The sequence below is a fragment of the Xenopus laevis genome, chromosome 2L (assembly GCF_017654675.1).
Source record: "Xenopus laevis strain J_2021 chromosome 2L, Xenopus_laevis_v10.1, whole genome shotgun sequence".
Taxonomy (NCBI): Eukaryota; Metazoa; Chordata; class Amphibia; order Anura; family Pipidae; genus Xenopus; species Xenopus laevis.
The window spans coordinates 173,645,683-173,663,205 of record NC_054373.1 but is presented as its reverse complement, the minus strand read 5'-3'; the positions used below and the strand labels follow the sequence as shown (position 1 = coordinate 173,663,205).

The 17,523-nt window shown below is 38.7% G+C and overlaps 1 protein-coding gene across 1 annotated transcript in view; it reads left to right on the top strand.

Annotated features, from left to right (window-relative positions):
* The first annotated feature begins 1,142 nt into the window (after positions 1–1,142).
* The window catches only part of LOC108707575 (contactin-5), an 879,452-nt gene continuing 863,071 nt past the window's right edge, over positions 1,143–17,523 (top strand). The window contains exon 1 of the mRNA XM_041582695.1: positions 1,143–1,616. The gene's annotated coding sequence lies outside the window, so the exon portion shown is untranslated. The remainder of the gene's footprint in view (positions 1,617–17,523) is intronic.

Below are 17,523 nucleotides of genomic sequence, written 5' to 3'. Positions count from 1 at the left end.
ATATACGTGCAAATATTTTGTAAAAAAACATTAAAGTTAATGGGCGTCCGAATAATTTTAATGCGCAACAATTTTTATGCACGTACCAATTTTTACGAGAAACAATTTTTTTTTTGTGGTGCCAGATTTCTCACTGACGAATTTTCTACGCAGTTTTGCAATAACATTAGCGGGCGGCAAAACACGCAAATTCCCCGCAAATCTATGCCTGACGAATTTATTCGTCCATCATTAATGTAGATCCACATTTCCTTATCTGGAAAAACTCAGTTCCTGAGCATTCTGGATAACAGGTCCCATACCTGTACCTTAAATAATGTTACCTTTAAACAGGTGTGCTTATAAAAAATACTTTTTCTTAAGTTTCAGCACAAATCAACCTTCTGAATTTTAATGAGCATCCTTATTAAGAGGGGAAGTCTAGTAACCTCATTGTAAAATTATCCTTTAACCCAGATTCATCACTTTATTAAAGGTTATTTATTTTCCAGTTATGACTTTATCCCTTGAGCATAAAGCTCCTGCAGATGGAAGTGTATCCTGTATATTACAGTGGTAACAGCTTTGCAGAATATGTTTTATAGGGGTTGCTGGATAGGGTCTAGCTATTTTGCCTTTAAGAGATGACAGAAGACCTTCAGGGAAAGCTTATAAAAGAGAATCTAAGAGCTGTAGTGATTTATTAAAGTCGTAACTACCCAGCAGAATGGGTTTTTTATTTTTGTCCCCTATAACGATAAGGTCTGATCACCTTTTCTCAAAGGGATCACTGAATAAATACTTATACAAGAACTGCAGTGAGTAGGGAGCTGAAGGGATGGTTACTATAATTAGATATGTTTGCATACATTTATTGAATAGAACTGGGGTTTAAATGGTTAATGGGGGATCGCCTGTCCACCCTTAAGGAGCATGGGCTGCTCCCCCAGTCCAGTTCAGGTCGGTGCTGCGCTCGGCAGAGTGCTAAATTAAGCAATATTTTCTTCATTCCGAAGGGGGCAATGTGGTGTGTGACATTGCGAGTCAAGCGGTGACTGAGCAAAAAGGAGAAAAACACAAACAAGCTTGGAACACACATACCAAGAGAGGGAGGTAAAAGGAGGAGAAATCCACTTGCAATCACTCAGAGGAGAAATGAGAGCAAGCAGGGCTGGGAGAGAAGGAACAGGGAGAGAAGAATGAGCCAGAGGGAGGAGGGAGAGAGAAGCACACACTGCTCTCACAAGGAAGGACACAGCCAGTGAGAGGCGCAAAGCACTACAGAAAAGAGAAAGCATTGGAGGAGAAATTGCTACACACAGACCAACAAGCACAGAAGGTGCACCTCCTCTTCTCCAACCTAATCAGATCCAGAGTAGGAGAAAGCATGGGCTCAGAGAGAAAGTGCCAGCACTAGCTGAATGCAGCCAAGGATACTACACCTGGACTTGGGCACTGATTCCAACCAGCGGAGCCCCTCAGGACAGCACAAATTAACCCCCCCCCCTCCAAATCTTCTGTCTCTCTCTCCGACTAGAGGAATCACAGCCAGCTGTGGATGTGACTTACCCAATGCTTCGTGGTGGGATCATGAGAGGCTGTGAGAATTAGACAGTAATCCTATGGCAGGCGACAAGGTAAGGAGCTGACATTTATCTTCCCTGTGATGGATTGGCTCGGGCTTTCACTTCTGAATTGGTGATCAGACGTACCAGATTTAAATAGACCGACCGACTCCTGACACAGCGCTTGAGTCAATGTTCTGTTATTTTTTTTTTTCTCGCTTGTATCCTATTTAGTCAGGGTAGTCGTTTTCCCTCCCCTGCTTGGGTTCGGGAAGTTCATTTTACAGCAGTAACATTTTATTACAAGACTGCTCTCAGAGCAATCAAGTACTTTACTGGTAAAAAAAAAAAAAATCAGGATGGGGGATACAGGAAATAATGACATTAGGGGAAAAAAAACAAAAAAAAACATTTTATTCTGCATGCACCCTCTTTGCAGAAAAGGCAGCTTAAAATGCAATGGGAATTCTCTCTTCCCAAAAACATGATCCATGCATCTTGTAGCTTATAAAATGCATTAGTATAACATGTCAATGATTGAGTTAGAAGCTACATACAGACGGTAGATGGGCTGGCTTAGATAATAAAGTCTGCCATACATTAACTAAGTGCCTAGGATATAATGATGGCGAGACCTTAATAGCCTGCATCGCCCATAGCAAGCATGTTAAATAGTGAATTAACAGGTGTGCCTACTTGCAACAGGGCAATTAAAGTACTGCATCATTACACTGAGCATAGGGATCCATTTAACAGAGTAAGTAAACTCCATCCATGGACTGTAACTACAGACAATGTCTCTGTTTATCAATAAAGTATCTGTAAAGCACATGCTCAGAATGAACTTCTCGCCCCTATGATAATTTTTGAAGCAGATGTTTACGGTCAAATTATATGTGTAAGTTGGTGCATGTCTGCGGGTGCTTTTTTTTCCACTCGTTTGTACTTGGTGCTCAAAGTCAGTTTGGGGCTGTGTCTCTGTGAGTAGTGCTTGGGTGGAGTTTCTGGATTAAAGCAGAATAGTAAATGTTTAATGTTTCTGGTCTTCCATCTTGGAAATGGAAAGTTCTTGGGTAACTGTAGCTATCAGCTTGAGTAATTTCATAATAGGAATGCAGTTTAGGATCTGGAAACGATGTCTGATAGCCTGAGATATCACGCTGGCTGCATATTTATATGTTCAGAGTAATTGTAGGCATGCAGGAGTTGTAGGGTAGCTAATAACATGCTTCTTCTGTAAAAGTTTTTAAGCATCTAATAAGAAATAGCTATCTTATTATGGGAAGAAAAAAAGCCTACAAAGCCTTAACTCTTCTCAGCTAAGATGGTCAATCAGTTCTAAACTTGCTTATATGTACATTATAAAATATATCAAGGAATCAAATAGCAAGGACTTTGGTTGCATGGGTTCATGTGTAATACCTTCTTAATGGCAGACCCTAATTGGCTTTTTAATGGCAGATTTGAAATGGTAGAAATGAGGTACCAGCCTCCCACTGTTGCAATTGGCATACTGCTAGAAATTCATATAGGTTCATGTGACCGGGTTGACTAGAGAAACTCTGAACACTAGAGAACACTGACTCCTGTAAGACCAGTCTGGAAGGATGAGTCTAGTAGTAGAATCAAATTTTAAATCTGAAAATCCACATCCCATGTTCAGCACAGATATGCTTATGTAAAGAAAAGGAATGGACTTTGCTCTCCTTGGACCTGGGCAGTTTTCTTGCAAAGTCCTTTTCTTTTATTGTTGCAGAAAATCATTCTCTGTTCCATGAACTGTATTTATAATCATGGAGTATGTAATAAAGAAGTCGGCTAAATGTGCACATTTTATATATTAGTTATCTAGGAACTTGCTTTTTTGGACCAGAACTGACTTTATATGACATTGTAAGTAGTTTTATAAGTTAAAAGTTCAGCCACCTCAGTCCTAGGAAACATAACCTTAAATTCTGTAGACGACATTTAATATTGTAAAATAAATGCTTGTGATTAATTTGAATTGATTCTGAACTCTATGATCTCCAGAAGACTGAACCATTTTTAATGCATGACGTGGAAATAAGGGATTCTTCTCTCTCTCTTTTTTTTTTAAATTGGTCTCTACCCATAAAATTTAAATGCCTTTTTAAATAGTAAAAGCTCATTCATGTTGTTTAGTAATAAATGGATTCTGGTTTTGTGAGCCTCCAAGGACTTACAGTAGCTAAAGTCAAATCTCACACTAAAATTTAATGGAAATATAAAGTTTGCCAATTAAACTGGAAGCTTTCTAAATTTTGATGGCATAATACATGATTACTTTTGTTTCCAGAGCCAATTTTTTTTTTAAGGGATTGTAGATAGGGTTCTTAAAAGACACATTTATGGAAAGATGAATAAAATGGCCATTAAAGAAGAAGCTTTAATATCCTGTGCAAGGCAGAGAAGATACGTCAAACCATAAAGTGCTGTACTAAGATATTTATCTGAACCCTTCCCATAATGCCTACTTAGAATGGAAGATCAAGAACCCGTAGCGGCTAAATCGATTTTGCATATGATCATGTAATGAACTCTAATGAAGGCAGTGACACAGTTGCTGCTACAGGTGAAAAAAACGATTGAACAGTAGAGCTGTCTCTTCTTTACAAATCCGGACTGAGAGCTTGGTACACAACTGTCATCGGATATGTTACAGGCAAGTGAAAGCTGTTGGGAAGCATGGTCTTCAAAGCTTTTATTTTCTTGTCTTATATTGATAGGATCTCCGGATGGTTCCAAAATGATTCTACCTTCTCATCAAAGTATGACGTTTTTTTTTATAGTAGTTTATCATAAGAAATAACATCTTTCTATACCATGCATTATCTATTTGCACTAGTTTCCTAAAAATGATACCCAACATAACCATGCAGGAGTAGGATCTGATTGGTGCTGTCAGGATATAACAGTTTCAAGAATAATCAATGATGGTGATTGAAATGTTAAATGATTTCAGGGCTGCCACCTTTAAAGATTTTTATCCTGAAAGATTATTCTGCTTTGCATATAACTGATTAACAAGGCGTCCAGCCACCGAGAGGCAGGAGACAACAGATGCAAGTGATTTAATTTACAGATGGGCTTCATCTTTTTTTTTTTTTTTGCATTTTAGTACAGCAATCAAGGTGTCTGCAGCTCTGACACTGGGTGTGGAAAGCCCTGGTTGATTTAGAAGAAGAGTAAAATTTTTGATGTCTGAACATTGTGAAATGTTCTTGTTTACATTGTTTGGCTAAGGATTGTAAAAAGGTGCAAAAAAAGTGGTTTATTGATCATAATCAGAAGAGTCTGTTTAGTTGAAACCCCCAAAAGATTTCACATGTCCATCTAATGGACTAGTAGAAGGTAAGGCTGTCCATACAGGAATGCTGAAAAAGCATTTGTTGGCTGATCGAAATCAAGACAGGGTTGGAATTTGTTATAGTAAACAAGGGTACAAAATTATCAGATATAATCGATCATCTCTAGATGTAGAGAGTACCATCAAGTGCAGCTGTTTTAAGTATTGGTTTCCCATTAATTTCACACTCAGTATTCCGAGTGGCTTCAGATTTGAATATTAACCTCTCCGATTCACAAGCTCTACCTGGTATAAACCCAGTAAAGTGGTGGGATCTGCCTTTGTCATTTAGAAGCACCACACAAAGTGTTTTAGAGGATACAGGTGAACTGTGTTATTTTTTAATATAGTGAATTTCATTCTGTGTATTTCAGTCAGTGTCTTCATTGTAGACTCTAAACCTAGAAGCTCTGGTCTAGATCGCTCCTACACATACTTAGGTGCAACATTGTTATGTTATCAACAATATTATAAACATGATAGAAGCAATGAATGGCTAACCTTATTCTCATTCTCCTGCATGAGTTTACTTTGTAGTCTAAGCCTATAGTTTAAGGTCTAGGGCTGACGTACACATGCTTATGGACTGAATATTTATGATATAAATAACCAATAATTGTTCTCTTCCAAGGTTCCTCTTTACTATGACATCCTCCCGCCTTGATAGAACCTGGTGTTTCCAGAATCTGGTGTGAGATAGAACTCGTTTAAAAGCCCCACGCAGTGATTAGGATTATGCAAATGATTGGATTTTGTTGGTGGAGTTCTACGGTATGTTAGAATGTGGCTAATAGGTAATGTTCTGGGAATTTCAATGTATTAGTAAGACTTAGGGCAGAGGAAATCTTTTTTTTATATATATTTCCTTAATTGAGGAACTGGAGACCATGTTTCTTTTTAGTAAACATAAGGGGGAATGTAATAAAAGTCGTTAACGGAAAAACTATTCACAACGCGAAAAGTTATGTCTTTGTGTGAACTAATTTTGCTTTGCGAGAATTTAATAAAGCTTTTGCGAACCTGGAAACTGTTTAGCGACCACTTCCGACAGTGGAAGACCGTTTGTGAATTTTATAGTTTGCGCCAATGCGCAGTAAATGTAATAAAACTTCTTACTGAAAAAGTCATTATGTTTGCACCTTTAAGCACTTCTTAAGAGTGCGCAATTTGGACATACAATTAGGTCAGGCAAAAACCTAGGACTGCAGACCTAGGATGGCCAGACTTATATCCTAACTAGCCTATCAACCTGTACAGTGAATTATTTTGGTACTGTCCACTAAGAATAAACCTAACAGTTTGCCCAAGACGGCAAATGTACCACCTCATAATATAAGAATATAGGTACAGAGGATATCTCGCATAAAATGCATTTGCAATGTACAATCAACCCCGGAAAGTCTATGGTATATTGATTTATTACATGATGCATGAAATTGTTATCTTATATAATGCACGTCACCTTAGATTTTTTTTTTTTGCCTTTTCCTTTTCCAAATACGGGAACAATTCTTAGTTTCCTGCTTTGCAGCAGTTAACCCAGTGTTATCTCTGGTCCCTCCAGGATGTATGATAAACCTTCATGTGAGTCAGTAGTTATCAATAGTTATAGCACCTGCTTAATTATTTAGAGTGAGAAGTTCTCTGTAGAAAGAAGTGTGAATGCCATTGAAAACCTGTTTAATCCTGATTTTGTATTGGAACTAGCTCACAATAATGCATATACTGTAGGTTTTAATGCTGTCGGGTACGGGACCCATTATCCAGAAAGCCGTTATGCAGAAAACTGTGAATTACGGAAAGGCTATCTCCCATAAACTCCATTTTATCCATATAATCCAAATTTTATGAGATTATTTCCTTTTTCTCTGTAATAATAAAACAGTATCTTGTACTTGATCCCAATATAATTAACCCTATTGGGTTTATTTAATGTTTATATGATTTTCTAGAAGTCTGACAATCCAAATTACGGAAAGATCCATTATATGGAAAACCCCAGGTCCTGAGTATTCTAGATAACTTGTCCCATAACTTTCCATGTTTTTTTGGGAGAGCAAGCCACTTTCCCATATAGAACATACAAAATCAAAGAATGAAGCTCATCCCCATGTTGCAATTAAAAACAGTTGGGTGCATGGGGTTTGGCTAATATCACTATATATATATATATATATATATATATATATATATATATATATATATATATATATAGCAAGTCCAAAAACTGGAGCACACTCTTCAATTAAGGCAACTGTCCAGGTGCTGGTTAAATTACTAGCTTGTACATATCTCCACAAAAACCGCACACATAGGACTTTTTAGTGCAAAAAATGAAAAAATGTTTTATTCCGACGTTTCGGTTCACATACTGGAACCTTCCTCAGGTGGGGTACACTGTGCATAGCAAACAATACTGAATTTAAACACATAAATGGCGCCAAACAATCAACATGTGACATCATTACAACGTCAGTGAGTCATAGTGGGAGTGTATAAATAGATCTATCCGTGGGGGCTACTTTCCCTTTAATGTGCAACAAAGGACCACCTAGTGCAGTGTAGGTGAGCCGTGCTTGAGTGTATATAGATCCATTTTTGCATAATGAGTGTCGTGCTTGTGATCGCTGCCTATATAAAGTGTTTAACAAAGTGATTCTCATGTGCAGGACAACCTCTCGTTACCTTTCTTAGTGAGCCGCCAATTGAGCATGGAGGAGGGAACGCCTGTGTCGCCCAGAGGAATCGGCATCGCCCAACATAGAATGCACATAGGCTCGACCCGAACTTCAACCGCACCATTCATCTTGATCATTGATCCAGGTAAGTAATGCTTCAGATATAGAACTTGCGCTCTACTGTCAGTCGCACATCCGCCATCATGGAAATCGGCGTCGCTTATTAGCTGTCAGCGACGTTCTCCCATCCGTACCTCTCTGCCCCTTTTCTCGGCCCGGAACACGCTGCTTCGGCGATCGGAACATCAAGGGAGGTGATCCTCCTCCCCCAACACCGATCCTCAATGTCAGGCTCACCGGGAGGGCACTGTACCTTAGCCATAGGCAATGATTCTTATTCAACAGGATCGCATTTCGAGACCTTACCTCAGGTGACCAAGTAGGTAGTAGATAACCACCTGTATAGTTACGCCCAAACTTCATTCGGGGAGCCCAGCACCCTGGGTTAGCCACGTTCCTCATTGGCCGCCCTTCTCTCTCTCCTCCTCCATTGTGGTATACCCTGGTTGTCTGTATAAGTGCAAACATATTAAAAGTAATTTAAAAACAAGAGAACCCTTTAGATCACAGCAGCCAATACATTATATAGTTAATAATATTACTACGTGGGCTTAAGTTGCACAAAAGTTCAGCAACTTAAGCCCACGTAACTATACAGGTGGTTATCTACTACCTACTTGGTCACCTGAGGTAAGGTCTCGAAATGCGATCCTGTTGAATAAGAATCATTGCCTATGGCTAAGGTACAGTGCCCTCCCGGTGAGCCTGACATTGAGGATCGGTGTTGGGGGAGGAGGATCACCTCCCTTGATGTTCCGATCGCCGAAGCAGCGTGTTCCGGGCCGAGAAAAGGGGCAGAGAGGTACGGATGGGAGAACGTCGCTGACAGCTAATAAGCGACGCCGATTTCCATGATGGCGGATGTGCGACTGACAGTAGAGCGCAAGTTCTATATCTGAAGCATTACTTACCTGGATCAATGATCAAGATGAATGGTGCGGTTGAAGTTCGGGTCGAGCCTATGTGCATTCTATGTTGGGCGATGCCGATTCCTCTGGGCGACACAGGCGTTCCCTCCTCCATGCTCAATTGGCGGCTCACTAAGAAAGGTAACGAGAGGTTGTCCTGCACATGAGAATCACTTTGTTAAACACTTTATATAGGCAGCGATCACAAGCACGACACTCATTATGCAAAAATGGATCTATATACACTCAAGCACGGCTCACCTACACTGCACTAGGTGGTCCTTTGTTGCACATTAAAGGGAAAGTAGCCCCCACGGATAGATCTATTTATACACTCCCACTATGACTCACTGACGTTGTAATGATGTCACATGTTGATTGTTTGGCGCCATTTATGTGTTTAAATTCAGTATTGTTTGCTATGCACAGTGTACCCCACCTGAGGAAGGTTCCAGTATGTGAACCGAAACGTCGGAATAAAACATTTTTTCATTTTTTGCACTAAAAAGTCCTATGTGTGCGGTTTTTGTGGAGATATATATATATATATATATATATATATATATATATATATATATATATATATATATATATATATATAGATATATAGAGATATATATGGATATATATATATATATATCTATATATATATATATATATATATATATATATATATATATATATATATATATATATATATATATATAGATATATATATATATATATATATATTTAGATATATAGATATATAGATATAGATATATAGATATATATATATATAGATAGATAGATATATATATATATATATATATAGATATATATATAACATACCAATGGCAATAAACCATACCAAATCAGTTAGGGATTAACTTTGCTTAGCCATCTCAAGAAAGAATATCTTAAATTATTTTGATGCGTTGCCATGAGTTACTGAACTAAGTGTTAATATTTAATTTTCCTTAAGTCCAACTTGTAGGTTTTTGCTGTGTAGGTACAACTATGAAGAAAGAGCTTGTAGATTGCATTTCCTTTGTGAACCGAATGCAATCAATAATGCCGATCTATTCTGCCTTATTGCCTACCCCAATCTCTTCCTAACTCCTATGAGTATATGGAGGATTTGTGCTTCAAGGATCCACAGTGACTTCTTCATCATGTCTGTAAAAGTCATTTATGAAACATGTAACATTTAATTAAATATTTATCAGCCCTCAAACATAGAACTCACATTTATTCTGCAGCAGCTCATTAAAAATGAAGGTAGGTAATGAAGTCGATGTGCTCAAACCTGTAATGTCTAAGATATAATGGAAAGATGGGAAAAGTCCTAGCTCTAGCATAAACGTAACAATGGGTGTTATATCACATGAATGTCACCTCATATGAATATATATATCTCTAATGCCAGACCTCCAAGAATTCTGGAAAAATTAAATAAAGAGAGCTATGCTCGTACCCTGCGGTCCTGGACCTTTGCTGACTTTCACATGTTCTAGTCTCTTTTAAATGTCCACTAGTGATGGGCGAATTTATTCGAGAGGCGTGAATTCACGCTATTAGCCGCTAATAAATTTGCAAAACCGCCACGAAAATCCGCCGGCGTCAAAAAACGGACGCTGGCTTCAAAAACGTTTTGTGAATTTTTCGGTGAAGCAAAACGCCCCAAATTCGCCCATATGTCTACCTGAGTCAACCAGTCATCAATAGTTACATTAAAAAGAGTAATATTAAAAAGAAAACTATCATTAGCCAGTTCCTCAGTTGTGTAGCCAGACGAATCTCCACTTCTTCTGATATCAACCTCCCCATTATAATAAAGGGCAACACATTTCTTGCTACATTTTTTTTTACTACAGGTATGGGATCCATTATCTGGAAATCCATTAGCCCAAGACCTCCAATTAAACGAAAGTTTGTCTCCCATAGACTCTTTTTTTCTGTAATAATAAAACAGTAGCTTGTACTTGATCCAAACTAAGATATAATTAATCCTTATTGGAAGCAAAACCAGCCTATTGGGTTTATTTAATGCTTACATGATTTTCTAGTAGACTTAAGGTATGAAGATCCAAATTATGGAAATATCCATTATCTCGAAAACCCCAGGTCTAGAGCATTCTGGATAAAAGGTCCCATACCTGCATCTACATAAATCACAGAAAATTATAAATTTGTTTGCTCTTGGCTATATATCTTGAAAATATTTAATTTTCAGCTGTTTGAAATGCTTATTTGTCATGAAACATTTTTATAAAGGCTTGGAGATGTCAGGGAAAAATTGGCAGTGAGGTTGTCTCTCTGTACTAAAGCCCCACAATGCTTCTGTGCATCACACACAACAAATTATTTAGTGCATATTATTTATTTAGGGGCATCTAAAGAACAGTTCACAGATCTGTCTACAGTTTTATCCCTGATAATAGTGCTTATGTACTATATACAGTATGTCTTGAGCTACAACAAGTATAGCAATCCCCCCAAAAAAAAGATTCCAGCTTCATCTACCTACAACATTAACATTAACAATATGTTGGCGCTATATAAATACATGTTAATAAACATAGGGGGGAAATGACAACAGAGTATGAACCAATACTGTTCAGAGTTTGTCAGCGTTTGCACTAAATGGTGTGTTATTTGTAAGATGTTTAAACTAAATCAATAGGATTTAGTAGGTAAATGAATATGAAAGAGACCAGGGTAAATAGTGGTTAAGGAGTGTTACTTGTAAGGAGACCTAATATGCAAGAGGCAGTAATAGTTGCAGAAAAAGTCATTTTCTGTGTGCAATCTATGAGCATAGAAGTATGGAAGTCCAGCTGAGTGGAAGTCCAGCCTGGAGTTGAACCAGTGACCTGGTGTTTTCATGCTGTCCACATTTCCTCTGCCCTACATGAGCAGACATCTATGGTCCAGGTTCACTGTTGTAGGTATCCTTGAATTCCATTGTAGACATCATGGACTCAGTTGTTAGTCTGGCTATATAACCCCCTGCTCTACTCACTGCCCATAGTCATGCTTAGTCCTAGGAGTCTGTAACCTGTATCTGCTGACTCTTGCTACCTGCTCCTGTCCTGACTCCTGCTACCTGTTCCTATCCCCTGTGTTGATTTTCTGGTTCTGACCCCGGCCTGTTCCTTACCCTGAGTTTGCCTCACAATTCTGCTCCGGTTATCTGGATCTGACCTGGCCTGTCTGACTACGTCCAGCTCCTTCCTACAGTATACTTTCGGCCCCCTTACCTTCCCCTGTGGGAGTTGCTGGATTCTCATGTGATATGTCCTTTTGGCACCCAAGCAACTGAGCTCCAGGCCCTAAGCCAAAGGTGACTGTTAAAGGCAGAAGAGAATGCCTAGACAGGAATCCAGTTACTCCTCTGGGGTTTGAGTTTGCCATATGTGACATTTAGAATGAGAATTTAGGAGAATATGTAAGATTGTGAATTTTGGAGAGATTAAAATAGATATAGTGATGTGTTCTGCAGCAGAAAGAGTGTTTAGATATGCAGGAGCCATGCAGTTGAATTATTAAAAATACCTAGAATGTAGAATCCAAATAGACATAGTTCTTGGTGTAATTAAAAGCAGCAGAGGGATTTATAAAGATGATGACTCAAAAGATCCCTTTGATGATTGTGAGCAACTGTACTGATTGCTGTCTCACTTGACTGAGTGGCATGAAAGCAAGATGCAATGAGTCCAAGAGGTCACAGCAACTATAGTTGGAAAATAAAGGATAGACATCAGGCAAGATGGATCAATGTTAGATTTTTTAAAGATGAGGTGACAATTGAAATACACCAGTGGAAAGAGATAAATTACAGCGAGATGTAAAGGTTGGAGCAATTAACTCACCATTTCTAGATCCTTCATCGGTTTGTTCCTAATTCAAATGTCACTAGTCTCTATGGATTCTGCTGGACTTCTCTTTGTATCTCGTCCTTTGCTTAAAACTTAAGGATAAAATGGAATGATCATCTTTCCAACGTCTGCATCTGTTCCCTAGACTAACATAACGTCTATATCACAACAGTACCTATCTGCTTAGGAATTCTTTTCAATTGTACCTTCTCATTTGGTCTCCACATCAAGATGATTCTTAAATTTCCACTGCGTTCACTGTTTAGGAACATTTCCCATATAGGATTTTCTTTAAATGCAAGGCAACTAAAAAACCTATTCGTGTTCTCATCATTTATAGATTAGATGAAGGTCACACACTTTTCTGTGGATTCCCTTGTCTAACTTCATCCTTAATCATGAATATTGTTGCCAGGCTCTTGCTCCTCTTTTCCAGTTCCAGAATTGGTTCCCCATCATGTATATCAAGTTCTTGGTAACATTATTTTGTTTATAACGACTTCATTTAGATCTCTTATGTACAAAACACTGCATTCAGAGCTTTAGACATACTCTTCACTCTGCACAGGAATTTCTCTTCTCTTACCTCATTACTTCTTCCTACTCACACCATGATTTTCTTTACTGTACCCTATGGGGCAGATTTACTAAAGGGCGGAGTGGCTAGTGACTTTTCTCCAGAAATCACATCCACAGGGACATCGCCAATTCACTAACAGGCGTAGATGACAATTCGGTAGTGAAAGAGACCGTCGCTATCGTTCGTTCGCACACTATCACCAGGTGACTAAAGTGAAAATTTGACTGAATGTTGCCTCTTTCACCAGAGTTGACTTCACCACCTCAGACCAGGTGAACTGCTGAAACGCAGCCAGATCTTCCTCAATCTTACGTCACTTACATCATATCCTGTCTGCCGAAAATGCATTAAAGTTGAAAAAATGCTGGTGACTTTCCCTTTTTTTAAGCGGGATTGCCTGCAAAACTCCTAACTTGAATTTATTTGGGTTAACATTTTTCCCCAGACATTTGAGGGCCATGGAATATTCATATTACAGTGGGCTCATGTCTAGGGCATTATCTGATCTCTTTTGTCTTTATTAAGGTTCCTTGGACATTTTGTAATAAAAATTGGCCACTTCAAGCATTTGCACCAACATATCTAATAAAGACATCCATACAACTTTGTTGTACCCGCCCTGTTCAAATTGACCTAAACGTAAGATCACTAGCAACTTTTCGCTAGGCATAAAAGAATGCTAACAAATCTTCGCTATGAAATTCTCGCACTGAAGCTAAAAGCCGCCAGTAGGGCTGTATTTACATAGCAGGTGCCCCTAGGCCCACCCTCGCAATGAGGATTGGTGTACAGTTTTTTTTTAAAAACTATCGTACTGTATCTCCTGCGCCTCCCCAATGTTTCTGAACCAATGTGGGTGTGTTTGGGCAGCATGCTGCCCCCTAAAATCCTGCCACCCTAGGCCCGGGCCTTGGTGGCCTCTCCACAAATCCAGGCCTGGTTGCCAGTGGTTGGCGCCCTGGACACAACTTTGCCTTTTAGTGAATTAGTGTAGTGGTAACAAATTTGTGCTTGGTAAAGTGGTGCAAAGTGGTTGCTGGTGACAATTTGCCCTTTAGTAAGTCTGCCCCTTTGTCTGAAACTGCTTCCCCCATCAGACATTCAAAAATCCTTCAGGCCTTCAAAAACCCACCTCTTCATTCAAGGCTATGACCTAACCTATCAATAGCTTGACCAGTTTTATTAATTCCCCAAATTTCCTCCATCTGTTTTTCTCCTGCTCTAATGAGCAGAGTCCTTAATCATACTGCTTCTTAATACATTTTCTTTGTAGTAATAGTTATATTTGTTTCAATGTGACACAGCTGTTGGTTTGGAGTATATGGAGCAGATTTATCAAAATGTGAGGTCAGAGCTCACCACAGAAAAACTCATCCACTTTTTCTTCATTTCTATAGGATTTTTAGAATCCTATTTTTCAGTTGGTGAAAGTTAGAGTTCAGCATTTGATAAATACAATTCTAAAATAAGTAAGGAATATCAATTCTGTGGTAAGCCCTGATCTCACATTTTGATAAATCTGCTACTTTGTGTCAGACATGTTGTATTTTTCAATTCTGTCCTTACTCTAGAGCACTGTGGTAGATGATCTAGATAAATAATGATGATGATAAATATCATTAATAGAGTCTTGAAATAGTTTTACTTTTAATATGTATTTTGATCACTGAATAGTTGATAAAACAGATATAGGATGTATGGGATTTGTTATCTGGAAAACCCATTTTCCAGAAAGCTCAGAATTATGGGAAGGCCACCTTCCATAGACTTCACTTTTATCAAATAAATCACATTTTTAAAAATGATTTCCCTTTTCTCTATTATAATAATAATAATAATTATTATTATAATAATAAAACAGTACTTTGTACTTGATCCCAACTAAGATATAATTAATCCTTATTGGAGGCAAAACCATTGGGTTTATTTATTGTTTAAATAATTTTTTTGAAGATTTAAGGTATGGCGATCCAAATTACAGAAAGACCCCTTTCAAAGAAAACTCCATGTCCTAAGAATTCTGGATAACAGGTCCCATACCTGTATACCATTTTTAGGATTTCCCACCCAAACTCAATTGAATGTTTTTACATACTTAAATTTATGTTAATACAGGTATTAGATCTGTTATACAGAAACCTGTTATCCAGAAAGCTCCAAATTACAGAAGGCCATCTCCCATAGACTCCATTTTATCCAAATAATCCAATTGTTTTCAAGATTTCCTTTTACTCTGCAATAATAAAACAGTACCTTGTACTTGATCCAAACTAAGATGTAATTAATTCTTATTGGAAACAAAACTTTGAAAAAATTATATTTAGAGGTATTTGAGGTATGGAGATCCAAATTACAGAAAGACCCCTTATACTAGGTTCCGAGCATTCTGGGTAACAAGTCCCATGACTGTAATTATATTTTTATGGGCCCCTCAACTTTTTTTTCTGCTCTATACAAATTGCAAATGTTGTAAATGTATTATCAGGTGGCTGTACAGTTACCGATTTCAACTTGCATAAGCAACCAATTCTAGCTAATGATGAGCGATTTTTTTCACCAAACATGGATTTGCAGTGAAATTCCGAATTTTACCGTGTGTGAATTTTTTTGGGAAACTGCAGCAAAAAATTTGCCGTGGGAAAATTCAGGAGAAAAAACACCCATTGACTTTAATGCATTTGGACAAAAAAAAGTCACTATAAGAGAAAACACCCATTGACTTTAATGCGTTAGAACAAAAAAGTCGCCATAAGGAAAAACGGAGCAAGAAAAATTGTTGCATGTGTAGCGCTATAATAAACTAACTTTACTGTAGTCAGTTTAAGCTACTATCAGGGAGTGGTGATACCACATATGAGGCCTTCTCTCTCAGGGGTAAGCCCTCGCAGCGGGTGGAGGCAGAGTGTAGTGCAACTGTAACCAGGTGCAATAGCACAAATGATGGGCGCCAATAGTTCTTTAACACTTAAACAATGAACTGTCTTTATTTAATTTAGCACATAGCACACATCAGATAGCACATATCCACAATGGAGCTTAGAACAATCAGACAGCATAAAGGAAGCATATACTCACAGAACCAGTATAGGCTGAATCCCTGCAGGCCAGGGAATATACAGCAGAGAGTGTGGCAGCTTGTGAGGGGTATTGCCCAGTTTTCAGGATCTCTTTCAGTGGCAGTCTAGGGGAATTCCTATCATCCCTAGTCTCAACACTTTAGTCCCTACTTCGGATCAGTAATACCCTGGGATCTTAATCCCTCTAATCTCCTCGGCGGAGCCTTGAGCTGCTCAACTATTTAGCATCTCTATCACTCTTAGGGCTCTTACACACGGCCGTTCCAACCTGCGCTCCCCTGCGTTCCGTTTTTTGGCGTTCAGCCGCAGGGGAGCGCAGGAATAGACGCAAGTAATGATTTGAAATGGGGCTGTACTCACGAAGGCGCGTGTAGGCGCCGAACGCAGGTTCAGACGCAACATGCTGCATTTTTCCTGCGTTCGGCGCCTACACGCGCCTTCGTGAGTACAGCCCCATTTCAAATCATTACTTGCGTCTATTCCTGCGCTCCCCTGCGGCTGAACGCCAAAAAACGGAACGCAGGGGAGCGCAGGTTGGAACGGCCGTGTGTAAGAGCCCTTAGAGTGATCTATAATTGAGTATAGCTGTCTAATTACTAGGGCCAAGGCGTCTAGTGTCAACACTACCCATTCCCTTCCAGCCTGCTTGGTTGGGCTAAAGAAATGGACCCAGACCTCATGGTTCCTAAACCTTTTATACTCTGGCACAGTGCCATCTAGTGTACATTGTGAGAACTACAGGGATTACATAAGCACAAGGTCCCCATAAGGACCCACTAAGGTGCCCATATTACTAGGGATGTGCCTGTCAGTAATGTGTAAAGGTGTCTAAATTTTCACATCCCTACACATGCGTAAAAATTGTTGTGCATAAAAACGCCCATAGACCTCAATGTGTTTCCCAAAATGTTTGCAGTTTTGTGAATTTTTCGCAGTCTCGTGAATTTTTTGATAAAACTGGACAGATTCGCTCTTTACTAATCCTAGCTTGAATTTGAGAATGGCTAGATGCAAACCACTGCATTGCTTCCAGCAGGAAAATACTTAGGAGGCAAGAATGCACAAAGAAACCAAATAATAGCTCAAATGCTCTAGAAGTGAAAAAAAGTAACAGATTTAGCATCCACTACTCATTTTCATGAACCATGAATTATTTAGTGAAAATAAGTTGAATGCTCCGTAAAATCATTTGCAATTGTGCCTTTCTTAATTTTAAGTATGGAACACCCACTGGGTGTAGAATGTTTGAATAAACATTTTACATTATGATCTTGGTTTGGGAGAGGTATATATCATCTATTCTCTGCAGAGTAGCGCACAACAAATAACCAGCAAAAACAATGACTTGCCTTAAAAAAAATCATCATATTCCGCATAGTTCAGCTCACA